Raw genomic sequence first — 20270 nt, 5'->3', positions numbered from 1 at the left:
AAGATTATCTGAGTAGACAAGTAAGAAAAGTAGCAAATAAATACCATATTTTTATATATCCTTAGATGGGTCTCCCTAAAACAGACTATTGGAGTCTTCCAGTGAGAACACTTGCAGTATGCATTGAAGGTGATTTATATATCTGTAGTATTTTTGTCATGCTGTATGGATAGTGCAGATATATTCTGTCTTAAAAAGATGATGCTTGTTTCAGAGCTATGGGGAACAGTTTTAGCAGTCCATGTGAACAGAAAGAACGGGCATCACTAAAATGACTGTTTAATTTGTTACCATGCAAAAAATTTATTCAAATAAGTTACAGTATAGTACAGTGGTTTTGAAAGGAATCATAAGATGTTTGGCAATGTATGGTTATACAGTACTTTGTTGGAATCTCTTGTTTGCTCTTGAAAGTCTACAGAAGCTCCACAGTTTGAACTCAGACTTAGTAGCTACTGGGTTTTTCCCAGTTATCACAATCCATGTTTCACAGCTTATTTATTTGCTTGTTTGGAATGAGCTTTTGAAAGGATGGCATTTATGATATCATGGGAGGAAGGTGGAGGAGGGAATGAGAAAAGGGAGAAGAAGAATGATTTTTTCTCCCCTCTCCTGCTCTTTTTCCTTCGCCCTGTAAATTAAAAAGAGTTTTGAATACTCTGTCACAACCAGCAAGTACTTTTTTTTTAGTATAATGCCTTCAATTAGGCTGTATATCTCATCACACTCATCAAAATACTGACTTGTTGTTTTATGAATGTTCAGCAACTGATTTTAATTAAAGATGCACAAAGGCATAAACAAACCAAGCCAGTTATGACAAGAGCATTTGAAAAGAAAAGAAAAGAAAAACAATAGTAGCCCATGAAACCAGAACAGCAAATTGCAAATATTTCTTCAAGTGTATCTTTTTTTTCCCCAGCACTGCATACACATATTCTCAACAATTGAGTTAGGTATGAGCATGTGGATTTGACATACTTTGTGATGGAACTTGGACTCAAAGTGTGATATAGATTCAATAATGAGATAAAGATTTGACAGTATCAGACAAACTCTATGTGATAGTAGTCAATATTCAGTGGCTAGAAGAGAACAAAATGATAGAAGACAAAATATAGTAAGCAAATGATCAAGTTTTTCTAATGAGTATGCTTAGATGTGAATGAAATACTAGTAATTCTACTGGATTTTAGAGTAGATTTCCCTATTATCCAGTAGGCAAGTGAATTTGTATGGAACTACTTACCGTTTCTGTTTGTTCCATTTGTATGGCCCTGTTTCTATTTCATCTGTTGCTTACAGAAATGGGCACCTATACAAATGGGCTTTTCTATCCAAAGTCTGAAAAAAAATTCAGGCCTTGGGTGGCAAAGTGCCAGGCCCTGCAAGCTGGGCCTATGAGCCATTGAGCACTCGATGCTCATAGGCCCTGCGAGCTGGGCCTATGAGCATCAAACACTTGACACTCGAATGTAGGCCTGACAGGCAGGGCCTACAAGATATCTAGAGCTCGATGGCTCATAGGCCTGGTTTGCAGGGCCTACAATCAAGCGTTCGGTGCTCAACTGTAGGCCCTGCAAGCTGGGCCTACGAGACATTGAGCAGTCAATGCTCATAGGCCTGGCAAGAAGGAACTATGAGCACTGAGCACCCGGCACTTGGCTAAAGGCCCTGCAAGCCAGGGCCTATAACCAAACACCAAAAATCAGCTGACCAAACAGCTACTGTTCCCCTCTGCCTTTTGTTTCATTATTTCTTTTGTTCCCATCGGATTGTACCATTCCGTGCAATCCAAATGGACGAAACAGTACAAAACCAGGAAAAAAAACAAATGAAACAGTATTCAGGCCCTACTCTACTGTCCAGTTCTAAGTCAATATTAGTTCCTCCTTAGTTCTAATAGTTTCTGCCATGAAGTTATACGTGAATATTTATGAATACAAAAAGATCCCAGTGAAATGCTGATTTACAAATATACTTTCATGCCATTTAATTGTGAGTTTCCCACCCAGATATACAAATGAAGGCCAGAATTCTATATCAAAATTACAAATGCACAGCCTGGAATATTGCACTTGTAACTGTTATATTCTTGGTCCCTATGCATCTTCTAATTAAGGTATTTTAGGGAATCTGAAAATTGGGTTGTTGTATGTCTTTCGGGCTGTGTGGCCATGTTCCAGAAGTATTCTCTCCTGACGTTTCGCCCACATCTATGGCAGGCATCCTCAGAGGTTGTGAGGTATGGATAAACTAAGTAAGGAAAGGAAAGAATACATATCTGTGTAGAGTCCAGGGTGTGGCAAGAGTCCTTTGTCACTGGGAAGTCAGCATTAATGTTTCAGTTAATCACCCTAATTAGCATTGGAAAGGTTTTTGTCTCTTGCCTGGACGCATCCTTTGTTCAGTCATTAGCTGCCCTCAGAGTGTTGGTTCCCATCTACTGTTTTGATTTTAGAGTTTTGTAATACTGGTAGCCAGATTTTGTTCATTTTCATGGTTTCTTCCTTTCTGTTGAAGTTGTCCACATGCTTGTGGATTTCAATGGCTTCTCTGTGTAGTCTGACATGATAGTTGTTGGAATGGTCCAGCATTTCTGTGTTCTCAAATAATATACTGTGTACAGGCTGGTTCATCAAGTGCTCTGCTATTGTCAGGACCCAGGCTGCAGAGCACCAATAACCATGCGCAGAGGCCAGAATCTATCTAATATCTTTATTAAAGGAATATATAAAGTCAGTAAAAACAAGTGTAGAATATAGTTCAGGAGTAGACCTTTCAGGAAAGGTCAAATATAGTCCAGGAAAACAATGTCCAATATGTGATATTAAAGTCCAAAGTTATAATCCACTTCACCGAAACACACACTATTTGGCAAGCAATAGTGTGGGGAACTGTCCATAGTCTTTGAGGCTTAAGGTAAATCCGAAGGAAACTGGAAAACAAGGCTTGAATCTGAGAAGCAAGGTCCGTGGTTTAAAACGCAAGGCAAGGCAAGACTTGAAACTTGGCAAGATCAAACTTGAAGCAAGGCAAACATGAATCAAGAACTGAGTCCATAGAAGTCCATGGTACAAGGCTGGGCTGGAAACTTGATCCGGGATCTGGGAACTGGAGTACGAAGTCTACACACGATCTCACTCCTCAAGCCGACGAATTGACTCCGCAAGGATTTCTGTGCGGGCAAACACCTATATAGGATCTTGTTTTCCCGCCAAGGAACACTTTCTCTGGGGAACAAGAAACGAAACCTATACTGTGTCCAGATGCATGACTCCTTAAAGTTTCCCAAGGGAAACAGACTTAATCAGCTAATTGTCTGGCAGCTATCCTGGCGCTCCGGCGAGTCGCCTCTCGAGCGCCCCTATCTTGATTATAATAATCCCGGCGAGAAAATGGGGGAGATTTCTGCTCAAGGCTTGTTTGGCTGACTTCTTATGGGCAAACATCTTGCAGGTGCAAGGGCTCCAAATCTGGTAGAAACGGTGGGAAACCCAAGTTTTCCTCTTCATCTGCCTCAATAGTACTAGGAACGGGACTACATGGCCCATGAGTCATCACAGCTATGGCTGATTTCTCTGGTTGAATTAGTCTGCAGTGCCTTTCATGTTCTTTGACTCTTGTTTGGGCGCTGCGTTTGGTGGTCCCTATGTAGACTTGTCCACAGCTGCATGGTGTCCGGTAGACTCCTGCAGAGGAGAGAGGATCCCTCTTGTCCTTCGCTGATTGTAGCATTTGTTGGATTTTCTTTGTGGGTCTGTAGATAGTATATTATTAACAGTATATTATTTGAGAACCCAGATGGAACCCTCCCCCTCCTGGTCCCCACCCCCCAGGGACCCTGGCTCTGCAGGAGCATTATTAAGAGGGCCTAGTCAGCTCCTTAAATCCAAACGATAACAAGGGTTTCCTTCCAGACTGGTGTCTAGGGGAAGGGGTGAAAGAAGCCTATCAGAGGGGGGAGATCTCTCAATATGACTTGATAAAGAAGTAGAAGGCAGGGTATACGGGCAGGGTATGGACAAGGGATGGGCAGAAATATCAGGATAACTATTCAATTTGGGCAGGGACCGACAGGGAGAGGTCAGCAGCCTGTTGCCTCTAGACCCAATAGGGGCTCGTGCGTGTAGGGACAGGCTGGCTATTGGAGGACGAATTACGGGGTCCACAATAACTTTCCTGATGATGATTCCCCGTGAATTCAGCCAGTGCCTGAAGGCCCATAATTCATCTCTAACGTACGTATCCTCAAGAGTGATAATGAGGCGTACTGAATGGTCAAGAGACTGGAAACTTTTATGGAGCCATGTGATGGTCTTAATCTTAATTTCTGAGAGGCTCCTTGAAAGAATACAGGCCACAGATCTCTGAATTAGTCTCTTCGTAGTCCATCTGCCCTTATTCCATATGTAGTCTTTAATTTCAAGTGCCAGTTGTTCCGTTTGGTAAAGATGGTCATCTAGGCACTCTGCATGCAGAAGCGAAGAGTCCATCGCTAGTGAGGTGTTCATAGTCAGCTTCGACACGCTCCAATCTGTATCCCTTTCCCCAATCCCACCCTGTCCATATTGTTTAACGTGAGAATCTTCATTTCCCTCAGTTACCCCATTGTCTAATTTTGTTACCTTGCTATAATTTTGTTGTCCAGACCCTCCCTCACCACCCACCCCTGAGGGCCAGCTGACCTCCATTCGATTATAATCAGTGATGTTCTCCACTCCCGGAGCATCGTACTGGATGGAGTTCTTTACTAGTAACGAAATCCATTTCAGGAGATGGTCAATTTTATCATTTAAAGTTACTAGTTGGGATAAAACAAGGCTGAACGATTTGCCCATAAGGTGGCATAATTGCAACATTTTGAAATTTCAATTGTATCCTCCATTCCTACCTAGAGAATTTTGTAGTGGTCTCTGCCACCTTGTTTAGTCAGCCTTCCTTAAACCAATTACCCTCCTCACTTAAAACATCTGTCAAATTAATTCTGATGAGCAGTATTAACTATTTTAGCCCAGATCGGTTAAAACTATCTAAGTTGCTAAAAACCTCCTATTCAATCGCAACTTACTAAGCCACCTTGATGAGGAAAAAAAAAAGGAAGGGAGAGGGAAACCAAATGGGAGGAAGAAAAAATTGGCAACAACGCCTAATGGTGCGAGTAGATGGCCTCTATAGTCTCAGTAGCCAATACCAACTGCGGGACCCAGGAGTGAGCATAGTCTAATTCAAGTTCCCTGATACAGGCCCATGGTCTCCTAAACCGATGAACCGCTGGAAAAGGCCACCCGGTTCGACGCGGTCTCCTAGGACGATGTAATAGCTGAAAGGCCAATGAAGCAGCTGGAGGGAGGCCGCCCGGTTCGGCGCGGCCTCTTAGGTCGAAAAAGCAGTTGGAGGAAGGTTGGAGAGAGGCCTCCCGGTTCGGCACAGCCTCCAGGGCCAAGGGAGCTGCTGAGGGGGAGACCGCCCAGTTCGGCACGGTCTACTAAGTCAAAAAAAAAAAAACAGATAAAAAGGATAAAAGGGCCTGCCCGGTTTGGCGCGGCCTCCTAGGCCAAAGACGCAGCTGGTGGGAGGCCTCCCAGTTCGGCATGGCGCCTAGACCGAAGAAACGGCTGGAGAAGAGGCCGCCCAGCTTGGTGCAGCCTCTTAAGGCCCAGAAGAATAGCTAATAGAAGGCCGTCTGATTACGGCGAGGTCCTCAATACAGGGAAGGCAACGATGGTGGCTGCCCGGTTCGGTGCAGCTTTCAATAGCAGGAGGGCAGCAAAAAAGGAAGAAAGGCCACCCGGTTCGGCGCGGCCTTCCATAACAAGGGAACTGCAAAGGAGGCCCCCACTGGTTCGGCGCGGCTTTCAGTAGCAGGGGGGCAGCGAGGAGGCCACTCGGTTCGGCGCAGCCCTCAATGCAGGAGAGGTAACACAGGAGGCCGCCCGGTTCGGCGCGGCCTCCAAAGGCAAGAGAGGCAACAATGAGGAAAGAAAGGCTGCCCGGATTTTTGATTCGCAGGGGAATCCGCAAGGAGGCCACCCGGTTCGGCGCGGCCTCCTATGACGAAGGAGGAACAGCAACTAAGACCACCCAGTTAGGCGCGGTCTCCTATGGAGGGGGAGGACAGCAAAGATGGCAGTCGGAAGGGTTCTCTCCTATGGCGAAGGAGACAGCAGGGATGCCGCCCGGTTCGGCGCTGCCTCCTATAATAGTAAAGGAGATAGCTGGAGAGGCTAGGGAGGCCGCCCGGCTCAGTGCGGCCTCCTATGGCTCACCTCTATCGTCAAGGGTGACTAACCCATATTAAATCGTCCTCCTACCCCTCGAACTCCACTCGTCCTCCACCTCAGCGTTCACAAGCCTCTGAAAGTCCACAGTTTATGTATAGGACAAACAGCTGAAAAGAATTGGAATGGTGACCACGCGGCTCCCCTTGGTCCTCCTGCGCTTCCTGCCGTCCTTATAGCTCGACCCGGCGAGGCAAAAACCTCCAGAAGAGTGACAACCTCAGCCCCCAGGTAATCACAAACAACAACCCTGTGATCCCAGCCATGAAAGCCTTCGACAACACAATCTGAAAAATTACCATTCTCCACTTACTTGATCAGCAGCCATTGAAATTGATGAGGATGTCCCTGACAGTCAGAGTGGGGGTCACACACAATATGAGGTTAAAATAACAACCAGTTGCATTCTTAGTGACAGGGGAATAGGTTCACATTTGTTGCTGCAGTTGATCAGTAGGGATGGGATGGTGGGGGGGGGGGGGGGCTCAAATTCTATATATAGCACCATATCTGTGGTGCTTATGCATATATATATATATATGTGTGTGTGTGTGTGTGTGTTTGTATTATGATGATATGTAACATGTCATTTTGCATTCTATTTTCTCCACATAGAACGGAAAAATGCTATAGATGTTTCAAATTGTAATGCTTTCTATTTTTCATTGTCTCAGAGTAAACTAGAAATGCAATTTATCAGACAACAAAATACTCCTCTCATCGCTGCCTAGCTGCATAATGTGCAAGTTCAACTCTCTTTGCAACTTTAAATCAATATAATTTTGATGATTTCAGACCACATTTCAATAATGCAATTATTTTATTCTGAAATCTGACAGCACTTACTAACATGGCTGATGAAAAGTGTTTGTCTCCCTCTTCAAATGAAAAATGTAATTAGTTTAAGAAAGACATATTGATTAAATTCAGGCAGAAGGGTATGGAAAAATCTCTTATCTATAATTCCAGCTAGCATTTCTTTCTGTATTAATGGAAATAGAAATTCTACTCATTTTACTTTTAGTGGAGAGGTGGATTCTACTCATTTTACTTTAAGTTTAGAGGTGGATTTTTTGGATTCCTAGATTGCTCTTGTGTGTCAGAATTTTATGTGTTACTGAGGCAGGCTTTGCACACCTAAAACTTTGTTTGTTAATTTATTGAAATAGCAAAAGGGATATATAATAATTGTGCTTTGTTTTGGTTTGACCACTTTCAATCTTTTATCCATCTCTGCCCATCTGGGTTCTGATAGCAGTTAAGATGGCAGAATAATACTATGGGGCACAAACTCTAGAGGAATTACTTTTGGGGCAGGATTATGTTTTGCACCTGCTTGTCATGGTCTCATTTTTTAAAAATGAGTCACAAATATAGGGCCAATTCACAATACACAATTATTTTACAACAGTGCTAATTCAACTACCATGGAAACATTCTGTGGGAACCTGGAGTTCATGGTTTGATGGGGTGCTAAAGCTCTCTGGCAGAGAATCCCAATGCCCCCCCCCCCCTTAAACTAATGGTCTCTTTTTAAATTCCAGGATTTTATAGGCTATTGCCATGAGAGTCAAATTGAATTATAGGCTCTTGGGACACTTTACAACTTTATACTTACTGGGGCTTACCAGCTCTAAAAACGTTGGCAAGATCTACTTTCAGTAACCAGTTTCAGCAAAATTGAGAGAATTTTGATAGTTTCCTCCTCAATCAAAGTTCCTCCTCCTCCGCCTCCTCTTCTTCTCCTCCTCTCCTCCTCCTCCTCCTCCTCCTCCTCCTCCTTCTCTCTCTCTCTCTCTCTCTCTATATATATATATATATACATACAATAGAGTCTCACTTATCCAACACTCGCTTATACAACATTCTGGATTATCCAACGCATTTTTGTAGTCAATGTTTTCAATACATCGTGATATTTTGGTGCTAAATTCGTAAATACCCTGTTTCCCCGAAAATAAGACATCCCCGGAAAATAAGACCTAGTAGAGGTTTTGCTGAATTGCTAAATATAAGACCTCCCCCAAAAGTAAGACCTAGTAAAGTTTTTGTTTGGAAGCACGCCTGCCAAACAGAACACCAGAGCATGCAGGATCGATAAATGTATGTACCATAGATAGTAGTATATGGTAGTAACAATAATGGTAGTAACAAGAAATACTTGAAAGGATTCACAGTTTGTCTGGTTATGCTGGTTTGAGATGACAACTACTGTACAGCATATGATAAATTTTCATTTTTTATTCAACAATAAATGTGAATTCTTCTTCATGGAAAAATAAGACACCCCCTGAAAATAAGACCTAGCACATCTTTGGGAGCAAAAATTAATATAAGATACTGTCTTATTTTCGGGGAAACAGGGTACAGTAATTACTACTTAGCATTACTGCATATTGAACTATTTTTCTGTCAAATTTGTTATATAACATGATGTTTTGGTGCTTAATTTGTAAAATCATAACCTAATTTGATGTTTAATAAGCTTTTTCTTAATCTCTCCTTATTATCCAACATATTCGCTTATCCAACATTCTGCTGGCCTTTTTATGTTGGATAAGTGAGACTCTACTGTATATATATATATATATATATATATATATATATATATATATATATATATACGTTTCATAACTCGTAAGTCAGATCAAATTCAATAGATTCATACTTATGATGTGATATCCAACATGTGGGCATTGTCCATGCCCAAAAATTAGGAACCAAAATGTTACCCTAGTTTTTTTTTCATAAGTTGCGTAAACATCATAACATTCTGTGATACAGAGCAACTAAACACTACTGGGGAGTGAAGCCAAAATTATTGCCATGACTCTCAGCCAATCAGGGCTGAGGGAGGAGGGAGAGGAGGCGAAGAAAAAGCCATTGTTCTTTAAATTTTCCATTACCTTGCCACACTCTCCATTCGAGCTTGGGGAGGGAAAGATAAGAGAAGATCTGTAGCATAGCTAGCTGCAAATAGGCAGGCAGGCATAGAAAATAATTGCACTAAGGAAGAGAAGGGGACTCCATTAACTAGCTGCAGTTGCTGCTTATAGATTAGCTATTAGCTTTCTAGCTAAGGGTGATGTAGTGCTGAGGAAAGAGAGGGAGAGAGAAACTGCATGAGACACTGAGAGGCATTAGCAGGCAGGGGCTTCTTTTTTGGTGAGTGTGCTCCTTTTGCCTTACAAGCTGTTATATAGTTTTTGCTGCAGTTTAGGGAATCTTTGAGGGTTAATGGGCTACACTGGTCTCTGTGTGCTATGTGCACTTAATCCAACCAAAAAGCACATAACTATTATTATTTTCATCCAGGCACAACTTGCTTTGGCTGTGCTACTGTGTTCTCTGTGTGCGTAATCCAGCCAAAAAGCACAGAACAATTATTTTTACCTAAGCACAACTTGCCTTAACTGTGCTAATGTGTTCTCTGTGTGTGTATTTTTGGCTGCCTGCTCTTTTGTTTTTCCTGCTCCTGGCCTCAGGATGGACTTAAACATGATCTGTTAGAGGAAGAGGTGGTGGAGGAGGAGCCAAGAGCAGGAGCCGGGTCTCACTCAGTGCCTCGTTTAGTTTGACAATTTTTCTGAAACCCCACTAGCCTTGTTTCCAAGAGACTTCACAACCTCTGATGTTGCCTGCCATAGATGTGGGCGAAACGTCAGGAGATAATACTTTTGGAACATGGCCATACAGCCCAGAAAACACACAACAACCTTCTTCTAGTTTATTTTTCAAAAAAAGGTTTTTTGGTAAAAAAAAAATTAAATTTCCAAAAGATCAATAGATGAGTGAAATGTTCTGGAACTTGGGGCGGGAGGGTTACAGTATTATAAATCTTCTACCCTTGTAGTAATCTTCACCCTAATAGTCCTAAAATGAGGGGGAAAGGAGTCCCAGAACCCCCCCCCCCCCAAGTGTGCAATTACTTTAACGTTATAACAACGAAGTCTTTACTAACAATAGTTTAGAAACACTTTAGAAATGAAACGCTGGCACCACTAATTTTGTAATGACTTTTGAAATATTTTTAAATTGATCATACAGCCCATATATAAAAGTGTTGTGTTCACCCCATGAGATCAAAGTTAAAGCTGAGTGTAATTTAATTACTTTGTTCAAATAATTAAAGCTGAAATGAATTTCATAAGGAACTTTAACACATTTGCCAAATTTCAGGTTCATGCAAAATATCACAGTATGAATGACACAATTTCTCTCCATGACTATTGATATTTTGTTTTCTGACATTTTAATTGGCACAGTCTAAGAGTACATGACATTCTGAAAGTACAGGAAATTTGAGTATGTGTGTGTGTGTGGGGGGGGTCTTGTTCTAGTTGCAAAACTATGAAATTACAGTCATGATTATAGCTAGGTAAGGATGCTAGAAAAAGAACATAGAAAAACATAGAAGGCAAAAGATGAAAGCAAACCACCCATAAAAACAATAAGAGGTCCAAGATGCAATTAATGTGAATGAAGCTATTGGAACTAAAAGGGCTTCCTTAAGAAACTGGAAGACAATCAGAGATCCAAAGGAATTTCAAAAATAAGATTGCTATTGATAACATCACTAGCAAAAAAAAGAAAAGAAAGGATTTTAAATGCTTTAAGTTACCTATTAAATCCATGGTTAGTGAGAAAGCTTCATATCTTCTAAGCTCAACCTTTATCAGTCTAGTAGGAAATATAAACAATTGATATCATCCTTAGGTATCTAGAAATCTACTGCTCTGTCAATGCTTTCATCCTTTCTGACCAAGTGAATGCTTGGCATTCTCTCCCAAATGCAATGCCATCTGTTTTCTTCTTTTCATTTTGAACTGACTATTGACAAAGAGAAGCATTGGATTGTTTGCTTGCATCTCTGTAAGCAATCAGCACTAGGGATACAATTCTTCACTGAGTTTCTTCACAATGGTAGCAATGCATAATTTCAACAATTTTCTTCTTGCTGCAAAAAAAATCTTTGAAAACCAGTCTCTGATGAAAATTTGCAATTCTGGGCTTACTCTGCAAAAAAGGGTCACATACATTAATTTTGATGCAGAAATCAGCAGGTCTTGCACAGAAAACAACCTTTTCGGTATAAAGAATGGTATTTAAATGCAGAAATATCAATACCTGCACAGAAAATTTTGTTTTCTGAGTAGAACATTTTGCATATGGGGTTGTATACTGCATAAAATGTGTACATAGTTGCTATACATAGAAAACAACATTTTCTGTGAAGGATTCAGAATAATAGAATCACAACATTGGAAGAGACCACCTGGGCCATCCAGTCCAATCCTCTGACATGCAGGAAGAGCACTATTAAAGCACAAATGGCCATCCAGCCTTTGTTTAAAAGCCTCTAAAAAGGAGCTTCAATCACAATGTGCAGCATTCTGTAATTAGGAATTTTTTATTTGCAGGGAAAATAGTGCTTTTCTATGAAGAAAAGGATGTTTTTTTCTGTGTACAAACTACAGATTTCCGTGCAGAACAACCACATGCCAATTGTGCCCAGATTAGGTCTGCAAGTTACTTCGTTCTGAAAAGCTCCACTCAACTGTGCTACAGATTTTCATGAAAGGAACATATCATTTAAGTTTAAGGTGGCTTCTGTGAACTGTATTTAAGTCATGGGTAACTAACTAACTATACATATAGGGATGAATACATATTCAGCCCATATCAGAACTATTGGGAACAAAGTGATACTATCTGCTTTTGCTATTGTGCGATTAACTCTTGGAATAGTCCAGTGCCTTACAATTTTACTTGGTTTTATTTGAAAAAGTAGATTTGTGATCATAATAAAGTATATGCAAGTACATGTTGTGTGTACATTGATTTTTAAAAAAATATTATTTCATAAACCTGAAAATTACTGAAGTAAAGGATCCAGGATTTGGTGAGGGAATTAAATGTTATAGGAAAAAACAATGATTTCATTAATTTGAAAGCTTACTTATTTTAACATTTTGTTACCCTAAAGCTTTCTAGTCTAGTAGTTTAAATGGTTGTGACTGACTGATGCCAAGCAAGGATTACAAATTCCAAAGAACAAAGGCTGTCAAAAGAAATAATGTGTGTTCGAGTTCTAATCTTTCTCCAAAACCTTTTGTAAGTCATGTATTTTCATTAATGAGGTGGTATGCCAGGAATTGGAGCTGTGATCTGAACTAATGAACCATTGTTAGGTACAGCACCTTGAAAACAGCTCTATTAAACCTTGGCTAATTTGAAGACTAAGGAGTTTGAAAGCAACAAAGTAGGCAAGGCAGCTCCTTTGGAAGTTTAGCAATTACTCAGATATCAAATGGTTTTGACCTGGATTAATTCATCTACAACAGTGGTTCCCAAACTTATTTGGCTTGCCGCCTCCTTTCCAGAAAAAATGGGTGGCCAGGACTGGTATGGGCGGGGTTACGAGCTCTGAGGCAGGGTTGAGCTTCTATCCCTGTCCTGCGGTGCCTGCCAGGACACAGGAGGCGGGGCTAGAGGAGGGGGCGGGGCCTCTTCCCAAGTGCCTGTTGGGGCTGAACGTCTATACCCCGCTCCATGTTCTAACAAGCGCCTCAGGGAGGTATACAGAGGCTCAGCCCTGTCTCACACTCTTGGGAAGAGGCCCCACCCCTAGCCCCACCCTTTCATCCTAAAAGGCTTCTCAGGAGAGGTATAGAGGCTCAGCCCTGTATTGGGCTCTTGGAAGGAGGCCCCGCCCCCTTCCCTAGTTCCGCTCTCTGTGTCCCAACAAGCGCCTCAGGAGAGGTATAAAATTCTCAGCCCTGTCTCGGGCTCTTGGGACGAAGCCTCCTCTGGCCCTGCCCCCGTGTCATAATAGGTGCCATCACCGGCCTCCTGGATCACTCCAGTGCCCGCCAGGGGGCGGTAGCGCCCACTTTGGGAATCACTGATCTAGAAGAAAAGGGGTAAAGAGAAGAAGGTTCTGTATTTTCTGACACCATGAAAATTCTCTCTAATTGCAAGATAATAATATAAAATGCCCCATAACTCTGAATGTTTGTAGATATAAAATCACATTCCCAAATGCTCACATATCCAGAGGTGAAATGTTTGTTTTCAGTTTGTGTTGATCCTTCTTTGTTTCCAAAAATATGTAACCATTGCCAACATAGGTTATGAATGTTACTTCTACTATAAAACTTGCTTTGAAACCGTCAAACTTAATATAGTAAATGAACACAGATTCTGAAAAATGCTATTTTTATCTGTTAGGAGGAAGGTATTATGGGATAATTTTCTTCTTTATAACAAATGAAGGACCATTCCTTGGACCATCCCCTCGACACATGCACACACACACACACAACACACACAGATAACCAGGGTGTTGAGGTGAGCACATTTCCCATATGTGGTTGCTATTTTCTTTTTTTTCTACTCTACTCAAGAAGTTACAGTATCATCACGACAGCCAATTGTTAGTTCAGGCAGAGGGCAAAGTTGGTGTGGAGTTTTTGACCCATCTTAGAAAGTCCTGTGGGTAGTCTAGTTCAGATTTTGTACATTATATGTCCTTTACTATACAACAGAATTGATCATTTTGTTTCAAAACATTTGAAATATTTCAATTGTTGTAGATTTCAGATGTGTATATGAGAACATATCTTAATTAAGTGTTTCCCCATGAAATTTCCTTGAGTTTCCACATTTCTAGTATTGCAGAGAGTGAAACACTGAAAATCTTAATTGCCCAAAATTATTTTTGCTTTGTTCATATGCCCTTGGTGATTTTATCTGTCCTCTTTTGTTGGACATTTGTATTGCATTTCTAAATTGTCAACTGAAATTCAAAATTATGCAAAGCTAGAAATTTGTAAAAAAAGAAAAAGAAAAGGTAAAGGTAAATGTTTCCCGTTGACATTAAGTCTAGTCAAGTCTGATTCTAGGAGATAGTGCTCATCTCTATTTCTAAGCCAAAGAGCCAACGTTATCTGTAGATGCCTCCTAGGTCATGTGGCCATCATGACTGCATGGAGTGCCATTACCTTCCTGCTGAAGAGGCACCTATTGATTTAGTCACATTTGTATGTTTTTGAACAACTAGGTCGGCAGAAGCTTGAGCTAACAGCAGGAGCTAACCCTGTCCTATGGATACGAACCACCAATTTTCTGGTCAGCAATTTCTCCAGATTAGTGGTTTAACCTGTTGTGCCACTGCAGCCCCTGTAAACTGACATTTTTAAACTGAGACATTTGTAAACTGAAGGGATATTTCATCTGGGTTAATTATTATGAGGAATGCTACATTTCTCTCACTAGTCCTTAAAAACATTCTGAAACTTGGGGGGAGAGTTTACAGTGATAATTGTGTTCTACCATTGTAGTAAGTTTCATCTTGATAGCTCTAAAAATGAGGGAGAAAGGAACTCCAAAATCTCCCTCCATTGCACAACTATTTAATGAAAAAGTAACAAAAATATCATTATATCATTATAGTTATGATGTGGACCCCTAATAATATTTTAGAAACAATTTATAAATGATAGCTTTGGGCAGGGCCTTTTGAATTCTCTGGCATATGACTCCTCCCTTCCCAAACTACATTTCCCAGAGTTCTGTGCTGTTTCCAGAAAACACTGGTCCCTATTTTCCCCTTCTCCTAATGGCAAGATTTCATTAATTTACAAAAGCATGATACTAAGGCAGCCTTTTAGGCTTTGTTTTTAGCATTGCTTCCTGGCATTGAATATGAAACTGACTTTGGGAGGCTTCCAAAATTTACAAAATGAAAACAAAAAAGGATGGGGTAAGTTATGATTCTTAAATTTTTGGTGCTGGCCACGCCCACATATTAGATATTGCCTCGTAAGTACAAATTTAACAAATTTGATCTGATTAACGTGGGCAAACAAAAAAAATGCACACCTCTGTAAACAAGCAATCTACCAATTTGTTGAGACAGTTTTTTTCTGGATCATAAGTGATAGATGAGTTCCAGTTTATTTGTAGCAGGCAGACTCAAAATGTCAAAGAGCGAACATTGGATTTGCTTTTTTTCTACCTTCACTTTCTTTAAATCTCAATGGATTTATGAGAAAAGTGAATTTTGTTAAGTTTTTATTGGATTAAAAAATCTTCATACATTTGCACTGAACAAACTCGATAGACTCAATTATTCTTGGTAAGGAGAAGATTAGGTAGAACCTGCAGCAAAATATTTGTTAAAGCCTGTTCAAAAAGATAAAAGAAAGCAGTGGTGATTGGCATGTGAACATTTTTCACCATGTCTCATTTCAAGGCCGAAACAGGATACACTAAAACTATGAAACAACCTGAGAAGTGTTCAACCATTGTCATAAGAACTCACCTTAGGTTAGGTGTAAGACAAGAAAATGGAAGCAATTATACTTTCTGCAAAACGTAACATCCAAGAACTAATTTCATTTTCCTAAGCAAGCATATGCATGCACATGTGTGTCCATACACAAACATACATGAGAACAACACAAGAACAAAAGCAATAGCAACACACACTGACTGCTGACAAAAATACCAGTTCTTTGGTTCCATGCACTACCAACAATAACAACCTTATTTCAGTACTGATAATATGGTCGAATGCACAGAGAGCCCAACGAAATGCTTTAAAAGCTAAACTATCAAAGCTGCCTCCTTGGATAAATAATTCAGACAGTTTTTATCTTTCTCTCACATTCAAATGGTTATAAAACTCATGGAATCCTAGACTTGTAGACTTATAAAAGACTAGAAGACCATTTGTTCATATCCAACCTCAAAATTTAATTATGTAGTTCTCTTTTGAAGAGTTTCGGGAGCAATGAGCTCCTCAGAGATGGATTAAGCATTTTCAGAGGTGCACACTCTGCAAACCTATTGAATGAAACTCCATGCATCTCTTGAATTCAATTTGGAAACAGATGTGTGTAATAGTGGAATAGTGGCACACCATGATGATCAAAATAGACTGTCATGGACTATAGGAAGTTAACTTCCAGGTCATATCTTAATCTGAAACTGGAGAATATTTTGATACCTTACAAAGCTTGCTTAACCTTTTCAAATTAGTAAAAAAAGACAGTCATTTCTTACAGATATTTATCTGTAGTATACCCCTACATTTTCTGTTGAAATGTAAACAAAATTTAGAGGAAATTGTCTCAATGCCATTTTCATGGTGAAATATGCCATCCCATGTCTATAAACTCTTTTCAACATTGGCTTGAAGCATTAGTTAGAAACATAGGAAACTGCTACATGTCAGGCATTACTTTTCCTGTTCTATTTTATTTTTGCCTTCTTTGTCTGTCAGGCTATACCATTCAAATAGCTTCCTATCACTGGATACCAGATCCTTCTAATCGAAGATATCAACTGTTGAACGTAGAACCTATTATATTAAAACTGTTCATTCAATCCACCACTGAGCTATCACTCCATTTCAGTGTAGATGAAAAGAAGTATTACTTGAAATGAATTTTTTTCAGACCATGACTTTCCCCCATGAATCCCTGTAGGAAGATTGATCCTGTTGTTTATTTCCAACTACAATAAGGCACATTCAATCCGTCATTGAATAATGTAAGCACATAGGGAAGTCCAATTGATTCAATGGTTCTGTGTAACTTGGAATAATAATAAGATTCAAACTCTTGGGAAATTTTGCAACTTGGGACTCCTTGGATCTGGGTGATATTATGAATGTTCAGGGGATCAAGGGAATATAAACCTTCACTTATTTAAGTCTTTTATTCAAGAAGGAATAATTTGAACACATTTTCCTAACTATGCTGAGAATTTTCATGGATTATTAGGGCGTTGTGTCATTTTTGTTTTAAAAAGTAGTTGCACAGGTTTTTAGAATTTTTCACAACAGGGGAAAACATTGATAAATTGTTTGTTTTTGATGAACAAAACAAAATTTGTGAAGATCTATTCTCAATTCAGGCATCTTTTAGTTGTTATTGAATGTCAGAGCGCTTATATATAATCACAATATCACTTAGTTATGAATATATAATAACGAATGTTGCCTGCCTAATCCCCAAGTTTATGTTAACAGCTAGCAAGCACATTTAGCTGAAGGTATCTGTCCAGCTAATGACTGAGGTGCAGGATGACATACCCAGCTACTTCCCACCTGCAAGCAGGGTTGCAAGAATTAATTGTGATGAGATCCTGCTTCTTAGTGTTGCAGACTTTCTAGCAGAAAGAGACTGAAAATGTTATTCTGCTGCTTCCTGATCACCAGAAGAAGAGTCTTCCAATACTTGATGTAGCTGCTGGCTGTTAAGATAGGTCGGGAATCATTTAGGCTTATGGCAATCATGCCATGATAATGAATACATAAAGAGCAGCCAGTTACAGATTCATCATTTTAGGTTACAGATTTGTAACTGTAATACTTAATGTCATCAATTATTTAAATTCCTGTTGAAAGTTATAATTTCTAGGACAACTAGTTATTTCTACAGAATAGCAGGCCATTCTGGGAAATTATTCTTTTCCAATCAGCACATTCCAGAAGTTCTGTTTTATTTTTCAACAGAACAGAAAAACATAATTGATCTCAAACCATAATCCAGACAAACTCAACTTAGGTAAGTGCAAAGTTTATACTTTTGCTCCAATGTATCTTTATCACGTCAGAAGCCACTATTAATGACAACCTATTTGAACATTCTATCAGTGCCCCTCAACTCTTAAGAGGCACTTGTATGATTAGAAGTACATAGTGATACCTGCTAATATTGTGAGAACAGCCAGGATATGTTTTAAGTATTTAAGTAAGGCTGAAGCCTCACTAACATGGCAATATATCATATATCTACCACACAGTGCACCTAAAGAAAATGATTTTCAAGACCCATACATAATGCAAACATACCTTTGAATATTAGATTGATTTTTAACTCTTCATCTGCTAGATTGTTTATATGTTTACCTATGTTTACCTTTCAGACAGACTCGTCGTTTCTTGTCCTTTCATAGAAAAATGGTGATGATAGAAACTTCCACAAGGTACTGCAGGGCAGAATGCAAATATCTCTTTGCATTAAAGGGGTTATTCATGGCTTTCAATAATGAGGCTGAGCATTAACCATCTCATGGATAATGGGTACTATTTTATTGATGTTGAAAGGCAAATATACCACAATATCTCGCTCATCACTTTGGAAAACAATATAGCCGACAAATGTCTGTGTCCATGTGTGTGTATAGTATCAATAGGTAAAATAAAACAATCTTGCAATATTTCAATTTTGCCTATCAAATAAAATATGAGTGTTGAATTAAAAGTAATACCTCTGCCTTCGTAAGTCCTCAACAGATGGCAGGTATGCAGCAGGTACTGGCTTATTCAATAGACTCTCCTCTACAGTTCCATTTGGCGGGAAGCCTTAGCATTGAACGGGTGTGTTGTTAAAGTGCAAAGTATGGAACCCTGTTCAGACGGTCGGTCAATGCGACTTAAGCAACGTGCAGTCACTGAATTCTTGACAGCAGAAGGTGTCAGCCCATAGGAAATGCATCAGAGAATGAAAGCTGTTTATGGTGATTCTGTTGATGTGAGTACTGTATGTTGTTGGGCAAGTAAGTTTAAAGATGTTGAGGTGGGAACATCTGACTTGTGTGACAAACAAAGAGTTGGACGTCCTGTGACAGCAACCACAGAGTTTCACAAGCAAAAGGTTAACAGATTTATTCAGGACCATTGTCGTATCACTCAGAGAGAAATTTCAAGCATAATCGGCATTTCACAAGAACGTGTGGGTCACATTATTGCTTTGCTTGGCTATTGGAAGATCTGTGCATGATGGGTACTGTGAGAGGCTGATGGCCGAAACAGAGTGTTGACTAATTCCATGACGGCTTCAGAAAACCTGTTAGTCGTTGGCAGAAACGTATCCAATTGTCTGGTGATTATGTGGAAAAGCGAATAGTGGTAGTTAAAGAACACATTCTATAGATTATTTCTGTGTTTGATTTATTAAAATATTCCCATCCAAACCCAAGTAACGAAGGTGGAGGCATTAGTTTTCATTTAACCCTCATAATAACCATTAGGGGTGTGCAAAATTCCAGACATTTCAGATTTTGGAAAATTCAGCGATTTGGCGATATAAATCACCAAAATAAAATGTGGGAAGGATACCACTGAATCATTAATGAATTGAAACATAAGGCCTCAAAACTTTTGGATAAATTTGAGAAATATTGAAAAAGATTTGTTGATTTGAACCATTTTTTAATGTAATCTATCACCTCAGGATAGGAGGGGTCAGGAGCGGGTGCTAGTGTGATTGACAAGGGCAGCTGCATGCTGGTGGATTTTTTAGTCAGCAAATCAGAAGAAGAAAGTAGATTAATAATAATATTGCTTTTAAAAACATGTCAATTTAATGATGAATAAAGGCATGAGAACCCGGATAATGCCTTTTCATAATCCTTCTCTCAGCTTAAATATCTATATTGTTTGTCCTTCCTTCAAACAGTGAAGTAATAAAAGGTGCAAGACCATGCAATTGTAAACAGTATCCCCACTCATGCAAACAATCCTGTAAACACTTTTAAAATTTCCTAAAAATCAGTGGATGACTGGATTTTTTGAGACCTGGTAGGCTTACACTATTAAATTGACACGTTTTTTAAAAAGATGGTCCAAAGGTCCAGAAGAGGCTGGTTTGCTTCCTTGAGGTCCATGAAAAGATACAACAAGAGCTTCCATAGTGGCTGTTCCTTTCTCACTCTCCGGGTAGCATCTTTCTTCATCATTGGTTTTTGTAATTTCTAAAATACAAGTTCACAAAAAAGTGCAATCCTTTTCAGATGCTGTGGCTATCTGATTTGCCCAAATGATTTGACCTGAACAGAACCTATTTATATTTGAAAAAAACACCTGTCAACTATAGCAAAGCTGCCTAGTTTTCTCAACACTTTGATAAAGACAGAGAAAAGCATTCCTTGGAGCTCATTTGCTAATGTCAGCCCATATTTACAATGTATTCATCG

The sequence above is a fragment of the Anolis carolinensis genome, chromosome 3 (assembly GCF_035594765.1).
Source record: "Anolis carolinensis isolate JA03-04 chromosome 3, rAnoCar3.1.pri, whole genome shotgun sequence".
In the NCBI taxonomy this organism is placed as follows: domain Eukaryota; kingdom Metazoa; phylum Chordata; class Lepidosauria; order Squamata; family Dactyloidae; genus Anolis; species Anolis carolinensis.
This window is presented reverse-complemented; position numbering follows the sequence as displayed.